The sequence below is a fragment of the Bos grunniens genome, chromosome 14 (assembly GCF_055505025.1).
Source record: "Bos grunniens cultivar Pamir isolate PY7600 chromosome 14, Bosgru_T2T1.0, whole genome shotgun sequence".
Lineage (NCBI taxonomy): Eukaryota > Metazoa > Chordata > Mammalia > Artiodactyla > Bovidae > Bos > Bos grunniens.
Genome location: NC_141178.1, coordinates 26,926,288 through 26,948,626, shown reverse-complemented (window position 1 = coordinate 26,948,626; position 22,339 = coordinate 26,926,288). Strand labels below are relative to the sequence as shown.

General features: G+C 39.4%; 1 long non-coding RNA gene across 1 annotated transcript; it reads right to left on the bottom strand.

The window, feature by feature from the left end:
* Window positions 1-385: 385 nt before the first annotated feature.
* On the bottom strand, window positions 386-13,428 carry LOC147359219 (uncharacterized). Its single transcript, XR_015140187.1, has 3 exons — window positions 13,291-13,428; window positions 9,045-9,100; window positions 386-4,866 (listed from the first exon to the last, which is right to left on the bottom strand). It is a non-coding gene; the product is annotated as an uncharacterized LOC147359219 (long non-coding RNA).
* Window positions 13,429-22,339: the final 8,911 nt, after the last annotated feature.

The following is a 22,339-nucleotide window of genomic DNA, read 5'->3' as shown; positions in this document are numbered from 1 at the left end:
ACCTAAAAATATTCTTTTTTAAAAAGTAGAAACACATACATACACATAGCTTCTTACCCTCTGCAGTCTACCATTTGTTACCTGGTTGAGTGAAACATGTTCAGGAAGAGTTAACATCAGTTACTAAAATTTCCCAAAGCATCATGGCCTGCACAAAAGATTGAAGAGTGAGAATTTTAATCAAAACTTCTAAGCTTGTAAATCAACTATACTTCAATAAAAATAAATTTAAAAGTTCATATAATATAAAAAAGTTATTGCAATTAAGTTTTTATAAAATTCCATTTTGTAAGCTGAATATGGCTTACTCTGGCTGCTAGGAATTTCAAGTCCAAGTCTATATCCTTACATAAATAGTTGTGTAAGACTTTACCAATAAAATGCCTTTTTTTTTTTGCTAACTAAGTCTATCAACTTTGTATTTGACTTTCAGTCCCTCTTCTGCTCTTATTTATTATGTCAGACAAACAGATATAGACATATAATACTGCTTCCCAGCTAAGTATATACCATTTAAAAATAAATTTTATTGAGATACAATTTATGTAAAATAATTCACTTCAGCTGTAGAGTTTTATGAATTATTGCAAATACATAAAACTTTGTAACAACCACCATAATTGAGATACAGAAAACATCACTACCACAAAATGTTTCCTATGTTCCTTCCCATTCAATTCTGTATCCTCTGAATAATTCTTAGTTCAGATAAATATTGGTCGGCTTTCTATTTCTAGACTATATTTAACTTTTGAAGAGCTTTATATAAGTGCACAAAACACAGAAATTATATAAGTGGAATTATATAGTATGTACTCTTATATACACATAAATCAGCTTTTTATACTTACCCATTTTGTTGCATGAATCAGTGGTTTGTCCCCTTTTATTGCTACAGTATTCCATTGTATGGCTATATGAATATATCATATTTTATCCAATCACCTGTGGATATTTCAGTTGTTTTCAAGTTTTGATAATTATGAGCAAAACTTCTATACATAGCATGCAAATACAAGGTCTGTGAAAACATTTTGTCGTTTTTCCTGGATAAGAATTACCAAATTCCAAGAGTGAAACTGTTGGGACATAAATGTAATAGATGTTTACATTTCTAAGAAATCACCAAATATCTTCCAAAATGATTGCATCATTTGCATATGAATTTGCATGTTTTATTTTCATACAAACCTACATAATGGCTACCAGTAAAAAATTCAAAGCTTCAAGAAAGTAACTGTATACATTTAGGGTGAACTCTGCTTTATGCATTTGTGTCCCTCAGTATGCAGCAGAGAAAATATGTAGACTACACAGAAAAGGCAGTTCATGAACAATAAAAATTTGGCATGTAAATGAATGAATGAATTTTCCCAAATGATTGACTTAAAATATAATTCATAGAACAGATATGATGAATAAATGACACAATATGTATCAAGTACTCTGTCCAGTACTTGGCTCATACTAGAAGTTTAGTATATTTATTATTCTATAAATGCAATGTGCTCATGGAAAATAAAACTGGTATCATTAAATTTGCTAGAACACCACATACCACCTTTAAAATTTCTAAGTTATAAAATATGTCTTACTGTATCCAATGGGGTTTTTTAGTGGCTAAGATATATTTCCATGGGGGCTCCTAGTACTATATTACTTTTATTCTTCTAAAACTGAGTAAATGTGAAATACAACATTAAATGCTTTCATGCCTCTGTAATTTTATTAATGAATTAACAAAATGCAAGCATTTGCTCAATCACCATAATTATGTCTATAACAAATGAGAGAATTTATAGAATCAAAATTCTTACCGATGCTTTTGAAATTATAACGATTGTGATAAAGAACCTTAAAAAAAATGATTTGTTTTAGTTGTCAGGAATTGTTGGCTTGGAATACTGAAACTGTATATATAATAATTTTTTCTAAAGGAAGGAAGAGAGTAAGTAGTTAAGAATAAAATCTAGTTGCCCAATTACTAGGTTGCAGGGGCAGCTAGCTATTTGTTGTTACTGATGTAATCATCTGAGAGCAGTGATGTGCAGAAGGGACCACATCTCCCTTTGGAAAGCTTTCCTGATACTTCCACAGGTGGCTCCAACCTCTGGAGAAGTGGTGGGGCTTGTTGGGAGTGATGGAGATAGGAAACAGGGGTTTGTTTGAAGGAGATAAGTGAGATCTGCCAAAAATCAAAAGTATAGCATCTTAGAGAATCAAAGGCCACCTCAATACTGGAACTGATTTTTTTTTTTTTTAAAGAGAGGCATTAATGTGGAACAAATATTCAGTTTGTGAAGTCATCATAGCAATTTCCTCTAAGGTGAGACATTTCTGAAGTATTTTATTATAATTTTTCTTAAACTTTCCAGTCTTCTGAGAAATCCCTTTCAAAGAAGAATGGCAGGAAAGAAGTGTGGTGAATGAATTAAAAGGCAACATTACCGAGGGATTTCTCACCTTCACTGAAGAGGTGCATTTGTCCATCCACCTGTTCATCCGTTCACACTTGTTAAATGTTCCCTTACTGAGTGCCAGTTATTTGACAGGCTCTCTGCCAGCCACTATAGACAGAAATGTGAATATGAAAAGCACAGAGGAGCTCCCAGCCTAGGAGGGGTGACTCATGCAAACTGCCAGTGATAATGCAGTGTGCTTGTTGTTGCTGTTCAGTCATTAAGTTGTGTGTGACTCTTTGTGACCCCATGGACTGTAGCATGCCAGGCTTCCCTGCCCTTCACTATCTCCTGGAGTATGCTCAGATTCATGTCCATTGAGTTGATGATGCTATCTAACCATCTCATCCTCTGCTGCCCCCTTCTCTTTTTGCCTTCAATCTTTTCCAGCATCAGGGTGTCAGCTGCTATAATTGAGCCGTGCACGCGTTTTAAAAGGTGGACAACGTTAGGAGTGATTAATTCTATGTGAAATGGTGTGGCGTAAACTCATAAGACCAAGGAGAAGTTCAACAGGACTCAGATCCAGGAGAAATTAAAAAAAAGCTATAAACTGTTGGATAAATAGCCCCTGACCAACGAGCTAGGATACAGGGAAGGTATCAAGCATGGAAAGTTGTCAGTGGACAGCAGGAGGTGCCACGTTTCTCTCTGAGGTCGTCCCATGGTGAACACTACTCTATGACACACACATGCTGTACTTGACTCTAGAAGGTGTGAGGTACATGGTGATGATGTAAAATTCACATCTTACTGTGAGTCTGGGCCAAAGAGTTTGAAAGCCACTCTGATGAAGAGAAGATGTGCAACTCCAGCATCCTAGCATCCCTGGGCAAAGGCACTAGCTTTGTAGACCTTCCAGCCTCTTGGCAGTCACAGCCAGTGTTAATGTTCAGGTTACTTCTGAGTTTTAGCCAAATGATTTAGTCAATTTAAGAATGAAAGAGAAAGGTAAGTGTATGCAAAAGAGTAAGATGTCAGTCTTCAAGGGCACAAAACACAGAAATTAAATCTTTACTTGTGCACCTCCTTATTCGAAGCATTGTGGGGAGCAAAGATAAAGAAAACAGGGTCCCATGTTCCCAAATGGTTTATAGCCCAATGGGTGAGACAAGCAAACACAAGTTATGAGTTACAATATGACCTTGTAAGTTCAACAACAGAAATGTGAAGAAGCACAGTGAGCTGCTCAGTTGTACGTAAGAGCGGCCATCAGCTTGGCCAGGAAGATGAAGAAAGTTCATGGAGGAGTCGGTCCTGGACCTGAAACTCGAGAGCAGGAAGAGGAGAGAAGGTTTCAGCTGAGGCAAGAATGTGTCTAACAAAGTGAAGGGGTGGGAGGGTGGAGCATGTATGTAGAACTATGGGTTGTTCCACCTTACTCGCGACCACATTTCCTAGTAATAAGAATGTCTTTGGGAATCAGCATTCTATTTCTTCTTTCCTACAACATCCTAACAGTTGAAGACATGCTGAACCTTACCAAAATAGCTGTATTCTCCTAGGCTGCATTGTGTATGTGTAATTGAATACTAATGCAGCCAGAAAAAGAAAATTTCTACAATATTATGCCTATCCCTAAAAAATTCTGGCTGAATCAGCTTACCTAAGGGCTTAATGTACCTCAAAGATAGAACCCGAATTGACTGATCTTTTGCCTTCTGTGGGAGATGCTACAGGCAGCAACTTTCCTGGGTTTTGTCTCAGATAGGTTAGGGCAAGTGTTTGCCTCCTCTCCAGGGCAGAACAAGCCCTGGGGTTATCTTCTCCTCATCCTAGACAGACGGTTTTAACAACTTGTTTCAACAAGCAACATTAGCTTCTGGCAAACCAGGTTCAGCTTAATATGTAGTGATCTAGTGTCATTTTTAAAAATAATTAGTTCCATGCTCAGAGGAGCAGAGAGGCAAGGTGTGTGCGTAATGGAAAGGAAAGCCAGGAGTGTCCCATACATCAGCTGGATGATCCTGGACAATTTATTTCAATTCTCTGAGCCTCAGTTTCCTCATTTTTAAAATGAAGGTGTGGGAATAATTGACATGTTCTGATTTTAAATGTTTGATTTTTGAGGGTATTTTAGACTCTTCTTGAGAATCAAAAGAAACAATGTTTAAGGTTCAAGTAGCCCAGAGTCTTATTACAGCGTCTCTCCTATCCTGACATCTGGAGGGAACCAAAACGGAAAAAGTGGCTTTTCTCTCTGCAGTTGGATAAAGCTGTCCTCTGGACCCAGGCTGGGAAGTGAGACCCTCTGCTTGTGCCCCTGATATTTAATCCCATCAGTAAAACTGCATTTACTGGCAGCCTGCAAGGCTCTCTATCTGGCTTACCTCAGCGTGGAAAATGTCTAGGTTCTTGTGCACCACACACAAGGCCACTTGCTTGCGGAGACTGCAGAGGCTAAGAGCTGCATAAGGGAACAGAGCAGAAAACCCATATGATGTCAAAGATTCAAGCTCTTGGGGACCTGTAAACCCACTATACACATGCAGATGAATCCCCTTGAGAGTATAGGGTAATATCCCCTCTTTGGTGATAATCATTATATTTACTTTCTTTGCTTTCTCTTCTTGTGGCATGCATATTAATACAAGAGAAGACCAAAGCTCTGCGGATCTAATAATGTATATTTTAGGGATCTTTTGTTGAAAATTCACCTCTTTTATAGGTTACTTCCTTGACTGTGGTTAAGAAAATGCCAAATCCTGCTCCTGTCCTGTTGCTATAGCGATTATGAGAGATAAAAGCCACGCATGAAGTATTCAGGTGCAATTTTTATCAAACTAATGTTTAAATTAAACATGGATTTTAATTTATTTATTAAAATATTTGAAATCCGGTGAACACAGAGGCTGAAGCACTACTTTCCCAATTACCTCTGCCTTTCCCTTGATTGCTAGTTCATGCACACAGGTGCTTGCAGCGAGTGACTCGCTTGCATTTTCTTATTCTCAGGCAAGAACCACTGAGCCACGGTGAAGGCAGTTGAGTGACTGACTCAGCAGAAGGGACCATCTTTTTTCTTTTTCTTTTTGCACTAGTGATGGGGGCCATATAATTAATTTTAAATATTTAAAAATGCTTCTTTCTCTTCCCACTTGAGTTAGTCTCTCAGTTGCGTCCGACTCTTTGCGATCCCATGGACTGCAGCTGACGAAGCTCCTCTGTCCGTGGGATTTCCCTGGCAAGAATACTGGAGTGGTTTGCCATTTCCTTCTCCAGGGGATCTTCCCAACCCAGGGATCAAACCCAGGCCTCCTGCACTGTAGGCAAATTCCTTGCCAACTGAGCTATAGGGAAGCCCACTTAAACACTGGTTCAGTTTTCAGTTCAGTTCAGTCACTCAGTCGTGTCCGATTCTTTGCGACCCCATGAATCGCAGCACGCCAGGCCTCCCTGTCCATCACCAACTCCCGGAGTTCACTCAGACTCACGTCCATTGAGTCACTGATGCCATCCAGCCATCTCATCCTCTGTCATCCCCTTCTTCTCCTGCCCCCAATCCCTCCCAGCATCAGAGTCTTTTCCAATGAGTCAACTCTTCACATGAGGTGGCCAAAGTACTGGAGTTTCAGCTTTAGCATCATTCCTTCCAAAGAAATCCCAGGGCTGATCTCCTTCAGAATGGACTGGTTGGATCTCCTTGCAGTCCAAGGGACTCTCAAGAGTCTTCTCCAACACCACAGTTCAAAAGCATCAATTCTTTGGCGCTCAGCCTTCTTCACAGTCCAACTCTTGCATCCATACATGACCACAGGAAAAACCATAGCCTTGACTAGATGGACCTTTGTTGGCAAAGTAATGTCTCTGCTTTTGAATAGGCTATCTAGGTTGGTCATAACTTTTCTTCCAAGGAGTAAGCATCTTTTAATTTCATGGCTGCAGTCACCATCTGCAGTGATTTTGGAGCCCCCCAAAATAAAGTCTGACACTGTTTCCACTGTTTCCCCATCTATTTCCCATGAAATGATGGGACCAAACAGTTTTAAAGTCACAGTAACTATGCTTTGGAAACTTGATTTTGTTTCTAGTTCCATGCCCCCATCAAGATTTGCTGATTATGCCATGTTTATGTTTCTAACCATATATTTCAAGACAGAATAAGTGAACCTACTGGTGTTAGGTCATAAATGTGGTCCTGTGTCAACTTCACACACAGGAGCAAGATTGGAGAATGAAACAGACGGCAGTAGGTGGCATGGAAGCTTTGCTTCGACAGCAGGTTGTCGCTTGGATATGGCAAATTTGGAAATTCATCCCCAGCCCCTTGCTCCATATCACATAGATGCTTTTGCCTTTGTAGGCCATACAACCTCTGTTGTAACTGCTCACTTGTGCTCTCATAGCATGAAAGGAGTCATAGGCAATATATAAGTGAATATGCATGGCTGTGTTCCAATCAAACTTTTGTTTATAAACAATCAAACCTGAATTTCATGTGTCACAAAACATTATACTCCTTTTGATTTTTTCCCCAAACATTTAAAAATGTAAAAACTATTCTTAGCTTATGGCCACTGAAATAACAGGCTGTGGGCTGATCTGGCTAGCAGGCTACTCTTTGCCAACCCCTAGCACGGAATGTTAAGACGGTGGAATCTGGGGTTAGATTGTCTTTGAATTCTAGACTCTTCCATTTTACCTGTTTTACCTTAAGTTATTAACTCCTCCCTGTCTTGGTTTCTTCGTGTGTACAGTGAAGTTGGTAATAGTACCTAGTTGTGGAGTTCTTAAGGTTTAAGTAGGGGGTAGATAGAGAATGATTAGAACTGTTCTTAACACAGTAGGAACTCACTGATAGGAGTAATTAGCATCCACATAGGACCTTGGGGAACTGGGGGAGATGCTGTAACCTGGTGGGATGGGACAAAGTCAGTTGTAAGATCTGATATCCATGGAAAGAGCCAGCATGACTTCCAGTGAGAGTACAATCGTCCCTCCTCTCTTCTGCAGTCACCAAGGCAAGAAGGCTGCCTTTCACTCACCTGCCTGGCCACCATCTATGGCCCATTTATGATAAATGCTTCTCTGTGGAAACAGCTGTTGGTGCTTTGCATGCCGGCACCTTCTGTCACATACAATTTAATCATTTTTATTTGCCTTCCACAGCACTTTCTAAGTGTTGACACGGTCATTTCAGGACTGGTCTCATCATTTTCGGATATTATGATGGCCATTTTTTATGCCTCATAAATCCAGAGAGGCAGGTTCTGCTGAATATCACACAGCTGTTGGGCAGCAGAGAGCGCCCTCCCAGAGTTGTCCATGACAATACAGAGTTGTTTTTACGATGTTTGCCATGTCTCTCCTCATTTAACTGTTTCCATTTATTTCTGGTTCCTGATCCTTTAGGCGAGCTTAGAGCTGAGGAATTTTTGTTTTGAGAGGGAGGAATTTTTTTTTTTTAATATCTGGAAGTTATCCTTCTGATGATTTTTCTTTTTTTGATGATGGTTTTCAAATTGTGAAAGTCAGTTTTCCCCAGAGACCAAACCATAATGAGAATTTTTCAGTCACTGAATCATGTCTGACTCTTTGCAACTGCAACTGCAGTACACCAGGCCTTCACTATCTCCTGGAATTTGTCCAAGTTCATATCTATTGAATTGGTGATGCTATCCAACCATCTCATCCTCTGCCACCCTCTTGTCCTTTTGTCTTCAATCCTTCTGAATTAACTTTATTTTAAAGACACAAGCCATAGAAGAAATGATGTACCTTAATATTCTAACTTAGGAAAATCCAGGTGTCAATTTGGAGAATTTCATAATGGAGACCACTGACAACAGATTTTATTGTTTCTTAAAAATGGTGTCAGACATTTTCTATGATTAATGTTTTTATGTGTGTGATTCATATGAAAATTTTCTTAGGGGGAGTCTACTGAGTTGTGTTGTAATTTGTTCTGTTTCAAAAAAATATTCATTCAAATAGTAAAAACCTGGGTTCTGGAGTCAGTTCTAATCCTGGCCCCATCATTTACTACTTTGTGACTCTAAATGAGCTATTTATGCTCCCTTTGCTCAACTTTCTTCTCTGTAAAAAATGGGGGAGGGCGGTAATAGTCATGCCTATCTCACAGAATTGTAAAGAATAAAAGTCATAATTCATAAAAAGTGCTTAGACTGTTTCCTAGCACAAAATAAGAATTCAAGAAACGTTAGCCCTTTTTACTCTTTAATTAGTCATTAGGGAGTTCATTTGTCCCTGGTATGCTTAGACCTTGGCCCTGTTGACCTGAAAGAAATACAGTGTCACATATTTTTCCGGCAAAGATGGGCTTATTCAAGATCAGCAGAGAATTGCAATTCAGGCTCTGCAAGCATGGCAAGACACAAGCCAAGCACCCACAGGGTAAGGGAAAGAGCATGTTTTTATAGAGGGAAAAAGAAGATGGGAGGGCTGCAGTAAACACAGAATCCATGGCTGTTCATTGACTGAGTTGTTGCCAGGAAAGAAGAGTCTTTCTTCTTCCTCTTGGGCTCTGCTATCCTCACAGGGTGTGGGAGCTCCCTCTTCTGGTCTCTCAACTCTTATTTTACAGAGGTTTCTGTTTATTAATTTTTTACAGCCCCCTTTACTTACCCATCTGTGTGACCTTGGGCAATTTGCTGTACTTCTCTGAGTCTCAGACATCTCATCTGTAACACAGAGATAATAAGTAATTACCTCATGTTGTTGGTGTGAAGAGGAAATGAGTTAATATAGCTGAAGCATTTAATCAAGATCTGACACAAAGGAATTGTTTAACAGTGTTGAAGTTAAGTGAAAAGTCACTCAGTTGTGTCTAACTCTCCATGGAATTCTCCAGGCCAGAATAAGCCAGGTCAGTGGGTTCCCTTCCCCAGGGGATCTTCCCAACCCAGGGATCGAACCCAGGTCTCCAGCATTGTGGGCGGATTCTTTACCAGCTGATCCACAAGGGAAGCCCCAAAATGCTGGAATGAGTAGCCTATTCCTTTTCCAGTGGATCTTCCTGACCCAGGAATCGAACTGGGGTCTCCTGCATTGCAGATGGATTCTTTACCAACTGAGCTATCCAAGTTTAACAGTATTAGGTCTTATCATATTTGTAATTTTAAGCTTCTATTCATGTTCTGAAAGTCAAAATATAATATCATGCCAGACACAAAAGTGCTCTTCACATCTTGTGCAACTTGCAGGACTCCTAGAAATTTTCCCTTGAACTCCCTACAGTGAGTTCATACCGAGCATCTCAACAATTTTTTAAGGAAATTTTCTCAATGCATCAGATTAACACTTTGAAACAGGAGAAAAAAGCAAATAATAGGAATAAAGGAAAAGTGACAGTTGAAATCTATTTCAAAAATACACCCCAAAATAGTCTTTCATCTAGGATTTGAAAGAATTCTGTTTTGTGTATTAAGGTTTCCCTTCAGTCTGATTCAAGCTCATGATATGAGTGACTTTCAGGTACTGCTCGTACAATGCTCATAATCAGAAAGAAGTGTTATACATGAGGCATATGCAGGAATGTCCTTCCTGAAAGCAAATGTTCCTCTTGAAGAAGAGTGAAGGGAACAGCCATGGCCAAGGCCAGCCACACCAGCACATCCAGCCTGTGATCATGTGTTGCAAAGTGCCTAAACAGACAACCAAGAACCCACTTGAACTCTTCAAATCCTAGTCTACCTGAAAATAAAGAAAAATATTTCTGATCAGTATTAATATTTTCCATAGCTATTCACAAGTCTGAATTCACATACTCGTGCAAAACCCCAAATGCAAATGAACATTTCAAAAGCACATGGACAGTTTTCTGGCCAGCATGCTTGATCAGGACAGTAGTGTCCTGGGCTCTCGTGAGTCCTGGAGCCCAAGGGACCCATCCACACTAGGCTTTGTGGCTAGAGCAGATGGCAGTCTTATTTCTACATGGCGGTTTGGGGATAACCATTCTGTTCTTAATGGAGAATAAAAAGAGATTTAATAAATTCAGTAAAGGCTGTAATTAAATAATTTGAAAATCTTTAAAACTATCCAATAACTGATTCTACTTTTTCAATTTGTTCCCTCAAACTAAATTTGACCTGTCAAGCTGACTCAACTTTATGTATATTGGATTATTGAAGGGAAGAAGTAAAATAAAATCATTCCAAAGCATAGAGCTTAGACTGCATAGTCGTGAAGGCAAGCTAATGAGAATCTAGAGATTGCCTTAAATTTCTCAGGAATCACGGTTACTACAGTTCATGGGGTTGCAAAGAGTCAGATACAATTTAGTGACTAAACAACAATAGCAACAAATTTTTGATTTGTCTTTAAACCAGGAATGCTAATTTAGAAATGCCTTCTTCTGCTCTTTATTTACATTATTGAGACTCTGTAATTTTTAAAAGATGTAAAACAGTAATTACAAAGCTGCTACATTTTTTTTTACATTTTTATTTTTATAAAAACAGGAAGTACTTGGTTGTTCAGATTTAACTGAATTGCTTAAGACTATTTTGTGAGTCTTAATTTGCCAAATTCAGACTTAAATTGAAGAAAGTAGGGAAAACCAGTAGACCATTCAGGTATGACCTAAATCAAATCCCTTATGATTATACAGTGGAAGTGAGAAATAGATTCAAGGGCCTAGATCTGATAGATAGAGTACCTGATGAACTACAGAATGAGGTTCGTGACATTGTACAGGAGACAGGGATCAAGACCATCCCCATGGAAAAGAAAGGCAAAAAAGCAAAATGACTGTCTGGGGAGGCCTTACAAATAGCTGTGAAAAGAAGAGAAGCAAAAAGCAAAGGAGAAAAGGAAAGATATAAACATCTGAATGCAGAGTTCCAAAGAATAGCGAGATAAGAAAGCCTTCTTCAGTGATCAATGCAAAGAAATAGAGGAAAACAACAGAATGGGAAAGACTAGAGATCTCTTCAAGAAAATCAGAGATACCAAAGGAACATTTCATGCAAAGATGAGCTCGATAAAGGACAGAAATGGTATGGCCCTAACACAAACAGAAGATATTAAGAAGAGATGGCAAGAATACACAGAAGAACTGTACAAAAAAGATCTTCACAACCCAGATAATCACGATGGTGTGATCACTGACCTAGAGCCAGACATCCTGGAATGTGAAGTCAAGTGGGCCTTAGAAGGCATCACTACGAACAAAGCTAGTGGAGGTAATGGAATTCCAATTGAGCTATTCCAAATCCTGAAAGATGATGCTGTGAAAGTGCTGCACTCAATATGCCAGCAAATTTGGAAAACTCAGCAGCGGCCACAGGACTGGAAAAGGTCAGTTTTCATTCCAATCCCAAAGAAAGACAATGCCAAAGAATGCTCAAACTACTGCACAATTGCACTCATCTCACACGCTAGTAAAGTAATGCTCAAAATTCTCCAAGCCTGGCTTCAGCAATACGTGAACCGTGAACTTCCTGATGTTCAAGCTGGTTTTAGAAAAGGCAGAGGAGCTAGAGATCAAATTGCCAACATCTGCTGGATCATGGAAAAAGCAAGAGAGTTCCAGGAAAACATCTATTTCTGCTTTATTGACTATGCCAAAGCCTTTGACTATGTGGATCACAATCAACTGTGAAAAATTCTGAAAGAGATGGGAATACCATACCACCTGATCTGCCTCTTGAGAAATTTGTATGCAGGTCAGGAAGCAACAGTTAGAACTGGACATGGAACAACAGACTGGTTCCAAATAGGAAAAGGAGTATGTCAAGGCTGTATATTGTCACCCTGTTTATTTAACTTATATGCAGAGTACATCATGAGAAATGCTGGACTGGAAGAAACACAAGCTGGAATCAAGATTGCTGGGAGAAATATCAACAACCTCAGATATGCAGATGACACCACCCTTATGGCAGAAAGTGAAGAGGAACTCAAAAGCCTCTTGAGGAAAGTGAAAGTGGAGAGTGAAAAAGTTGGCTTAAAGCTCAACATTCAGAAAACGAAGATCATGGCATCTGGTCCCATCACTTCATGGGAAATAGACGGGGAAACAGTGGAAACAGTGTCAGACTTTATTTTTCTGGGCTCCAAAATTAGTGCAGATGGTGACTGCAGCCATGAAATTAAAAGACGCTTACTCCTTGGAAGGAAAGTTATGACCAACCTAGATAGCATATTCAAAAGCAGAGACATTACTTTGCCAACAAATGTTCATCTAGTCAAGGGTATGGTTTTTCCTGTGGTCATGTATGGATGTGAGAGTTGGACTATGAAGAAGGCTGAGCACTGAAGAATTGATGCTTTTGAACTGTGGTGTTGGAGAAGACTCTTGAGAGTCCCTTGGACTGCAAGGAGATCCAACCAGTCCATTCTGAAGGAGGTCAGTCCTGGGATTTCTTTGGAAGGAATGATATTAAAGCTGAAACTCCAGTACTTTGGCCACCTCATGAGAAGAGTTGACTCATTGGAAAAGACTCTGATGCTGGGAGGGATTGGGGGCAGGAGGAGAAGGGGACGACAGAGGATGAGATGGCTGGATGGCATCATTGACTCGATGGATGTGAGTCTCAGTGAACTCCAGGAGTTGGTGATGGACAGGGTGGCCTGGCGTGCTGTGACTCATGGGGTCGCAAAGAGTACGACATGACTGAGAGACTGATCTGATCTGATCTCATCTGATTTTGTGAGGTAAAAACAGAAGTTTAAGGTTTGTGCTTATTTGTTTGCCATTACCATATTCCTCTTCTGGTTGCTCCCATGGATCTTACTCCCACAGTTAAAATTACTTAAACCCCAACTGAAGCTTCAGTCCTGCCTTAGGCCCTGTGATGTGGAGCTGTATTTAGTCCCTCCCTTTGCTGGTGAGAAAACTAAGACAAGGGGATGGTAAGAAACTCACCCAGGATTGTCTAGTGCATCTGGAGCGCAGCTTGGATTTGAACTTGGGGGCTCTGTCCTCAGAGCCTGGGCTCTTAATCATATTCTCTGGGTCTTCCCAAGGCCTAACTTGGAGAACAGACTCATTCTTCGGGTCTTTCTTTAACAAAGCAGGACGGAAAAAAAGAAGCACGCATGAAAGTGGCAAAACAAAACAAAACCCCACAAAAATCAAGGAATGAAAAAAATTGGTACAATCTCTGTTGAATTCTAAAATATGAACTCCCAAACTGTTTGGAACTGTAGCAGCCACCATGCTTGCCTTCTGACCCCAAGGCACTTTGAAGGGATATGGCATTCCCTGGGATGCATAAATGCCACCACATTTGTGAGACATTAGTCTATGACACTGTAGTCACACTTTATATATAGTAATTAGCAGGGCTAAGTGACAAGCAAATTTTGACAAACCAACTTTCTCTCTCTCTCTCTCTTTAAAATGCCTGAGGGAGATGGCAGTAAAAGCAAAGATAGAACATTATATTGGTTTCATTAAGGTTATGCTTTGTCTGGTAAAACTTTCTTAATAATAAAGACAAAAATGTTTGATGAAGTGTTTTTGATCAGGTGGATGAATAATTATCTTTGGTGGCTGGGTAGTTCAAGCTCACATGCTGTGATATTAAATAGACACTAATTCTGTGACCAAAGTCAAGCTTGCATAGCTTCCTCTATTTCTGCAGGTCCTCAGAATTCTTACCAAATTTTTCTTCTTAGAGCCCCTTCCTTCTATTAACTACAAAAATGCACTCTGGTAAACTAATGAACCCCTGTACTCTCCAAAACTTCCATGGTGGGAAAGCTGTGGAGAGAATCGCCTGTTAACGCAGGAGATACAAGAAACGTGGATTTGATCCCTGGGGCAGGAAGATCCCCTGGAGAAGGAAATGGCAATCCACTCCAGCATTCTTGCCTGGGAAATCCCATGGACAGAGGAGCCTGGCAAGCTATAGTCCTTGAGGTCACAAAGAATCAGACATGGCTTAGCGACTAAACAGCAGCAACAAAACTCTTCACAATCTGGTTCATACGATGGTTTCATGTGGTCTCGATATGCCAGCCCATCTACAGCCCTGTCTGAATCAGTCTCCAGTTTCTGTGGTGCCAGGCACCTGTGTTCCCACTGAGTCTAACACTTTGCACAACTTTCAAGTAATTAACGTTCCATGAGTTTGATGGAAATATTTGGGTTTCTGTATTATCTCCACTGCTTCAGCTTAAGAGTTTGAGAACTTTCTTTGTAATAACCATATTGTAACTGTAGAGCTCCAAATGTCTTTGTCAAAAACTTTGAATGAAGTCACCTACCACAAAATTAGCTGTTGTAAAGCCCACCATTATACTTGATAATATTCTCATCCCTAGGGAGGAAAGCTATATCTAGTCTTGGTTAGTATGCTTTGTGTAAGGAGAATTTCTTCTTAGAAATTGTGGCAGAAAATGCTGTTTGGATAGCCGACCCAGCGCCTAAGCGGGTCGCCTTGGGCTGGGGGCAAACCCCGGGGAGGGGAGAGGTCCAGGCAGCTGGGCCGCCGCGGGCACCTAGTCGCTCCCTAGTGAGCCCCGACTGCAGCCGTCGCCGCCTCGGGCAGAGTTTGCGCTCCTGCTTTGCGCCCGGGGCGCCGAAGCCGGGCGGGCAATGCCCGCGGCGTGAAAGCGCCCGCGGCGGGGGCCGACCTCTGCCCTTGTCTCCTGCCCCCTCCCGCACCCCACCTCCTCCCCCACCCGCCCCGTGCCCTTGTTTAAAAAAAAAAAAAAAGAAAATGCTGTTTGCTTCCCCATATTCATTTTCCCTTGAACAACATGCTTAGCTCTGGGCTATGATTCTCAACTTTTGTTGAAGCTCTGAGATACAAGTGGAAATGGCTTTTCAGAATTTCTAGGAAAGTTTCAAGAAAGCTGTAAGGGATCTGGGAGATAAGCTCTTTGAGTTTTATTTCTTCCTGAAAAGTAAATGTGATGGTTGGAGATCTAGAAGCTTTCACGGGTCATAAAGTAACTTGGAAGATGCTAAGACTTATTGATAGAAAAAGCCTGGATTTCTGATGACCATGGACAGACCAGCTCTAGACCTTTTGCTTTTTCTGTGAGAAAGAAAGAAATTTTATTTTATTTAAGACATGATTTTGTTTGTTTGCTTTGGTTAAAATTTGCAGACAAATGCATTTCTAACCAAGAGAGAAGTTAAGTGAATATCTAATTAAATTTTAAGTGGCATGGTATAGCGAGAAGTTAATAGGAATTCAGCAGTACTGTCATTATGTTTATAAAAGAAAGAAACATTTTCCCTCAAGTTTCTAGTCTGAATTAGGGTGGATTGTTAATAACTGACAAAGTAGGAATGCAACTCAAAGTTGTCATGACCAATTAATTGGACAATATGAAAGTAAGCTTTGTAATGTGCAGGCTTGCCCAGGGTAAGCTATATTTCTGATTCCCTTTTCTGTACATTTGTAGACTGGGGGGGCCACCAGAAAGAACCTGTAGGGTATGTGGAAGACAGGAGTGAAGCCGAAGCTATTCTGTAACTTACACAATGTGTCACATACCTGCTAGTTCAAGTCATCATTGTGAGGCAGCCGCCGGGCCGACAGCTACTCCCCTGCCTCTGGATCCTTTTTCAGTGTCTCTGAATCCTGGACCAGGCTTGTGCATTCAACTCCATGATGAAAGGCCTAGATTTTTGCAGATACCCACACCATCAAGGTCAAAGGCAATAGGAAATGATATAGGCTTCAGTTCTTCTTTGTGGATTCCAAGTTATATTTATAGATTCCAACTTTTTTGGGGTCTCCCACTTTATCTCCATCTTCCCATCCTGATTGGCTAATGAGTGGACTTCGAGCTCTAACATCAGATGCAAAGACAAAAACCTTAGAGGGACCACTTAATTTGCTCTCACAAATGTAGAAGGTCAAGTCCCTCTGACAAATCCCTTCATATTATGGGTTCCTCTAGTGCTTCTGTTTATCTGATTGAATCTCAACTGATGCAGTGATATCAATATAATTAGTATCAGTACATTTCCAAAATAGCCTGAAATTTAAGAAGAATAAGTAAATGAAAGGTGGACCAATTAGGGATGAAATATGAAATATAGAATATAATTAGACAGAAGTAGAAAAGGAGTCCTGAATGCCAATCTTGATTTCATTAATTAATTCAACAAATATTAATTAGGTGACATATAAGTATTCTAAATTAAAACAATGGGCAACATATTTGGTCCTTGCCAACCTGATACCTGCTCTGGGAACTAGTGATACAGCCATGAGCCTGACAAATACCCCTGTCCTCATGAAGCTTACATTCAAGTTGGTTGAGGCAACCAATAAACATATAAATACATTAACTAAAGATGCATATTTTGTGTCATAATAAGTGAAACAAAAAAACCAAGTAGAGGTAATAGACCTTCATTGCATGGTGGGAAGTAGCAAGGATTTAGAGATAATATGGGCAGTGTGGCTGACCCATGGTAGAGCTCTCATAAACTACAGTTTTTGTTGTTGGCCTTATTAGAGTTGTGGCATTCCATATACATATACATATATATATGTAATCTAAAAAATACAACAAACTAGTGAGTGACTATAACAAAAAGGAAGCAGACTGGCAGATATAAAGAACAAACTAGTGGTGAGTGGCGGGGAGAGAGGAGGAGGGAGGGGCCGACAGAGGCAGGGGAGTGAGAGGCACAAACCACTAGGTATAAAACCAGCTGCAAGGATATGTGGTACAACCCAGGAACAGAGTCAGTATTTTATAATGACTATAAATGGAGTACAGCCTTTAACAATTGTGGAACACTGTACTATACACCTACAACATATAATATTGTATAGCACTTACACTTTATTTATTTATTTTTTTTTTAAGTTTTTTTTTAAATTTTATTTTATTTTTAAACTTTACATAATTGTATTAGTTTTGCCAAATATGAAAATGAATCTGCCACAGGTATATATGTGTTTATACTTTAATTAAAATTTTTTTTAAAAAAGAAGGGGGAAGATGTGATAAAAATCCATGGAAGGGGAGTCATTAGAACTCAGTAGTAACTGATGACTCTTTGTTTAAAGGAGGACAGAGTAAAGGGATTTGAATTTTGGCCTCCAGAATATGAGGAATTTAAACAAAATAAAGAAATAGTTCTCCTATTGGTACAATAGTAAAAGAAAACCTTCATTAATGAAGAGAACCAAACAGGATAAAGCTGTCTGGAATGTGGCAAGAAGAGTGTATATGAGCAAAGGGAGGAATGTGAGAACCTCCATGAGGTAAACCCAGGGTACACTGCCAAATCTGGGTCTCTGAAGAGCCCTAATAAGAAATTTAAACAAGGTGAGAACAGACTGACTGAATCACTTTTGTTTGGAGAGACTCAACTTCAAGCCTGTATAACATCATGATCTCCTGATTCTTGGATGATGCTTCCGCTGGTGTCTGGACTGGGCCTTGAAGGAAATCAGGAAGGCAGCCTGAGTGTGGTGTGGCTCAGCTGAATCGTGGCCCTGGGGCAATGGAATAATATGTGAGACTGGACATGGGCACCAAGCTTTGTATCTGCCTTGTAGGCTTCCCTGAAGCCATGCACCCTCCTGAGTAGTTGTTCCCATTTGCCCTTAATAAATAAATAAACAAGGTGGAAGAAAGGGAAAAGATTGAATTACTGTCTTTAAGACACTTATTTTTCCAATAAAGAAAACTCAGTGGTAGGTGCTATGTTGTTAAAAGAATTAAAGAAAATGTTCAGCAATTAATAAAACCAAATGAGATATGATGGGCTTCATTTCAGCAGGAGATATAATAATGATAATTGCACTTTCAATAATTGTACAGAGCAAGAAATCACTGATCATTTCCCCTTGTGTGGTAAAAGTTGACTCTCACCGCAGAACTAGAGAGGGAGTAGGGGAGGGTGGGACAGCAGCGCTGGCAGAGCCTGAGTGGAGCTGGGGGCTGCTCTCCCCGGGTGTCACCATAACCACAGATGATACTGACAGGTGTCTGAGTGAGACATCCTCAGTGATACTCACTTTTTTACTGAATTATGTGGAAACCAATTCTTCAGCTTTCTAATGGAGAAACTATTGATGTCCTGGTAACGTCTTTGAAGACAAGCTATGGAAAGGGTTTGAAGCACTGAGGAATCAAATTATTAACTCAAATAGTCAGAATGGAAGACACTGAGATAGAGACAGAGGCTGTTTTCACTGACCCTGGTACGTAACTGAAATGTCAAAAGTGCTGATGCTCAAATTGGGAAGAGAAGTTACTGAAGACTAAACACATTAAAAACCTGGAAATGACTTGGGACTAAGGTTTTCAACAGGCAAACCTACTAAGCTTAGATTAGAACCTCTCCTTGAGTTAAAGGGAGAGACTAAGCACAGTATTCTTTAGAATAGCCTTGCTTGACACTGACTCTGGGCCCCTACCCAAAAGCATTTATAATACCCAATACCCTCTCTGAGGGCAGTAACTACCTTTATTCAATAGCTTGTTCTTAGTGCCTAGCTTTGTGATTTACTGACAGTCATAGAATGGTAAAATACTGATACTTTTTAGAACGCTTGCATTGTGCCAGGAATTGTTCTATACTCTTCTCCGTATCCAACCACGTGGTCCTCATAACAGTCCCATGCGGGAGGTGCGATTATTATTCCCATTTTACAGACGCAGGGATATATGCATGGTGAGGCTACGTAACGGGCTTAAGGTCATACAACTCATAAAGGGATGGTCAGAAATAAGTTTTCAGAAGCTTGGTGCCTACCAAGCATGTCATTCAGCTTATGGAAAAATGGTCATCCTAGAAAAATGTCTTTTATAAGTATATGTGAAATTCTCACTGGCAAGAGCAGTACTTAAAACAATCTCTTCTGACTTTTCCTTTTTGAGCTGAGAAGATATTTGTAGTTCAAATGTTAAAAGGATGGTTTGGGTTCTCTCATGACAGAGTATTCTAATACCAGAAGAGATGTGAATTCTTACTACTGTATTGACTAAGCATAAAATAAAGTTGCTTATAGATATTTTATGCTAAACATAAAATAAAGCTGGATATGAAATATCTCTATGAAAGAACAACACTTTCACGTATAACACTTCATTTTAACTTCTGAATTTTAGTAACCGTCATGAATTCATAGGAGTACCATTTAGTACTAAATTTTAAGAAAAGATAACATATATAAAATTTTCTTCATCAAGACTCTGTCTGTATAACCATTACTATATTTGACCTTCATAACAGCCCTAATATAATGAAGACCAATATTTCAATTTCTTTATATAAATGACAACCTTGCATGTTTGATTGACTTGCTGAAATCACAGGATGGAAGGCAAAACAGGATATTATCGGAAAGCTGCAATTCTGAGTCCAATGCCATTTTCATGGCCCTTCATTTTCTAATGGTTTGGAATATTTTAAAAACAGTTGCAATGCATTTGTTCAACATGAATGATGCAGAAATACCAAGCGTCCCAATTTTTCTGGGATCAAGGAGCTCTGTGGGCATGGGCCTTTCAGTGCTTAAATCTAGAAAGTCTCCAAAAAGCTGGAACTACTGGGTTACCTTCTGTAAATCTAGTTGTTCATATAATTCAGAAGAAACTGAAACAACAGTTGCTGGCTTTAATGGCCACATGTATTTCTAGGGGAAAAAAAAGCCATGGAAAGATTAGCATACCATTAGGTGGGCTGTGACTAAAAGTGAATTAATAAATAAATGAGAATATTATCCACATTAAAAGCTGGGAGAAAAACATGTGGCAAAGAGTGAATGCTCCTCTTTCAACTCATTCAAAACACATAATCATAAATGTAGGGGCATGGAAAAGCTTTGAGTAGAGGGAAGTTGGTGACGAGTGAGTGAAATATTGTTCAGAGGACAAATCCATGTGACAGTTCTACCTCCTCACCCGTTTTCTTGAAAAAAGCTATAATTTATTCTGTACATTATTCTTTTTTGAAAGGAATTTTGTTGAGGTAGATTTTCCATATAGTCAAAGGTTTTTGACTATATGGTTTTTCAGTAGTTTCAAAGGTTTTTCCAGTAGTCAGGTATGGCTGTGAGAATTGGACCCTAAAGAAGGCTGAGTGCTGAAGAATTGATGTCTTTCAATAATTGGAAAAAGGGAGAGGCTAAAGGTGAATTTATTATAGCAATAGCTAAATTCCTGTAGAAAGGTTCCTTATGATAATTGATATTCAAGATGAAGTGAGAGAATGTTCTCTGCCTTTGTGATTATATAAAGAGCTATTGGTGCCATTTTTTCCCTGTAAAATGACATTTAAAAATGAACCATTATAAACAGAGCAAGTATATTCATTCTGGATCTCTTCTGTTCAGAGTACTTTACATAGACTTTTTTACACAAACGGGTAATGCAAGACATTTTCCCATGACAATGAAGTAGCCTCTTTATTCTGAAGGAAAGAATAATACTTATGGGTGAGTACTAGAAATAAAGTGAAAATATTAGTCACTCAGTCGTGTCTGACTCTTTGCAACCCCATGGATTGTAGCTCACCAGGCTCCTCTGTCTATGGAATTCTCCAGGCAAGAATACTGGAGTGAGTTGCCATTTCCTTCTATAGGGGTCTTCCCAAACCAGGGATTGAACCGAGGTCTCCTGCATTGCAGGCAGATTCTTTATCATCTGAGCCACCAGGGCAGACCCAACTAGAATTAAAGTTGCTACATATTTCAAGCCACTAACTTCATGTTTTTAAGTGCTTATATAGGACTTGAACTCTGTGGGTTTGTAAGACAGAACAGAAGTTTTGGAGTTGGACAGACTTGGATTCAAATTCTGGTTGCTCCTGGTTGTGTCACTGGTTAAGTTTTTGCCTTCATTTTCTTTATCTGCAAAATGAAGGTGATGAAACCAACCTATCTAACTCAAAGAAGTTTGAGAATTAAACTAAAATCATGAAACTTAAAAAATCTCATAGATAGTAGGCATATATTCATTCCATAGGCCTCTCATGAAGTTTCCTAAAAGTCTTAGACTTTTTATGGCCTCAAAATAGAGCAAAACTGATTAGTATTATTAGTAAGGAGAAGTCTGTCAAAGTTTCCTGTGCCTCTGAACTTAAATGTGTCTGCTACACAGACCATCAACTAGAATGTGCTGTTCCATCCTTGGACAGATTCTAATTTGCTAAAAGAAAATGTTTTACATTATAGGTTTCATTCAAATAGACTTTGATTCTAGCACTACTTGCATGACTACCAGTCTAGCCAGACCCTCTGATTTTTATTTGCTTCTTAAGAGTTAATCAGGAAATAGTCCCACACAAGCTCAGACCTGGCAGAGTTAAGGTCCTGGCTAGTATGAATTAAGGCTGAGACATTAAGAAAAAATTTACAGTTAAAATATGTTCTCATAGATTAAAATGAATAAATGTTGACCTTGACGATTTATCTTCTTGCATGTTTTTCCACAGGTTGAGCACATCCTGTCTGGTCTTACAACAATAGTCATTGTACTCATCCTGATAAGTTACTGTTTCTACGTTATTCACCCTGCACACTGCGGAGCTGTCATTCTCCCATGGACTTGACGGACTGCTCAGGGCCAAGTCTGTGACTCAGCTATGGCAACCGCATGAGCTGTCATGACGTACATTTTGCATTTTAGCACTCTTTCTAGTAGCATTTTATGTCCTTTGTTTCTTCCTTTTGCTCTGCTTTAATCTATGCTATCTAAGTATTTTATGTAACTTTGCAAGCCACAGTCAATCTTTTCTGGAATGAGATTGTATATAAATAGATTGGTAATCAGGAAGTAAGTGGGTAGGTTATTTCCCTAAAGTGCTAATATGTCCATTTGGTTCTCTCCTTGAAATACCTTATAAATAACACAGCAAAATAACTCCCAGCTTACCCCTTGATATATCTTATAATTTGAAGAGAAAGATTTAGTTATCTTAGTTGCTCGGATCCCTACACCAATACAAAGAGATTGAAATAATTCTGCAACTGATCCTCTGTCTT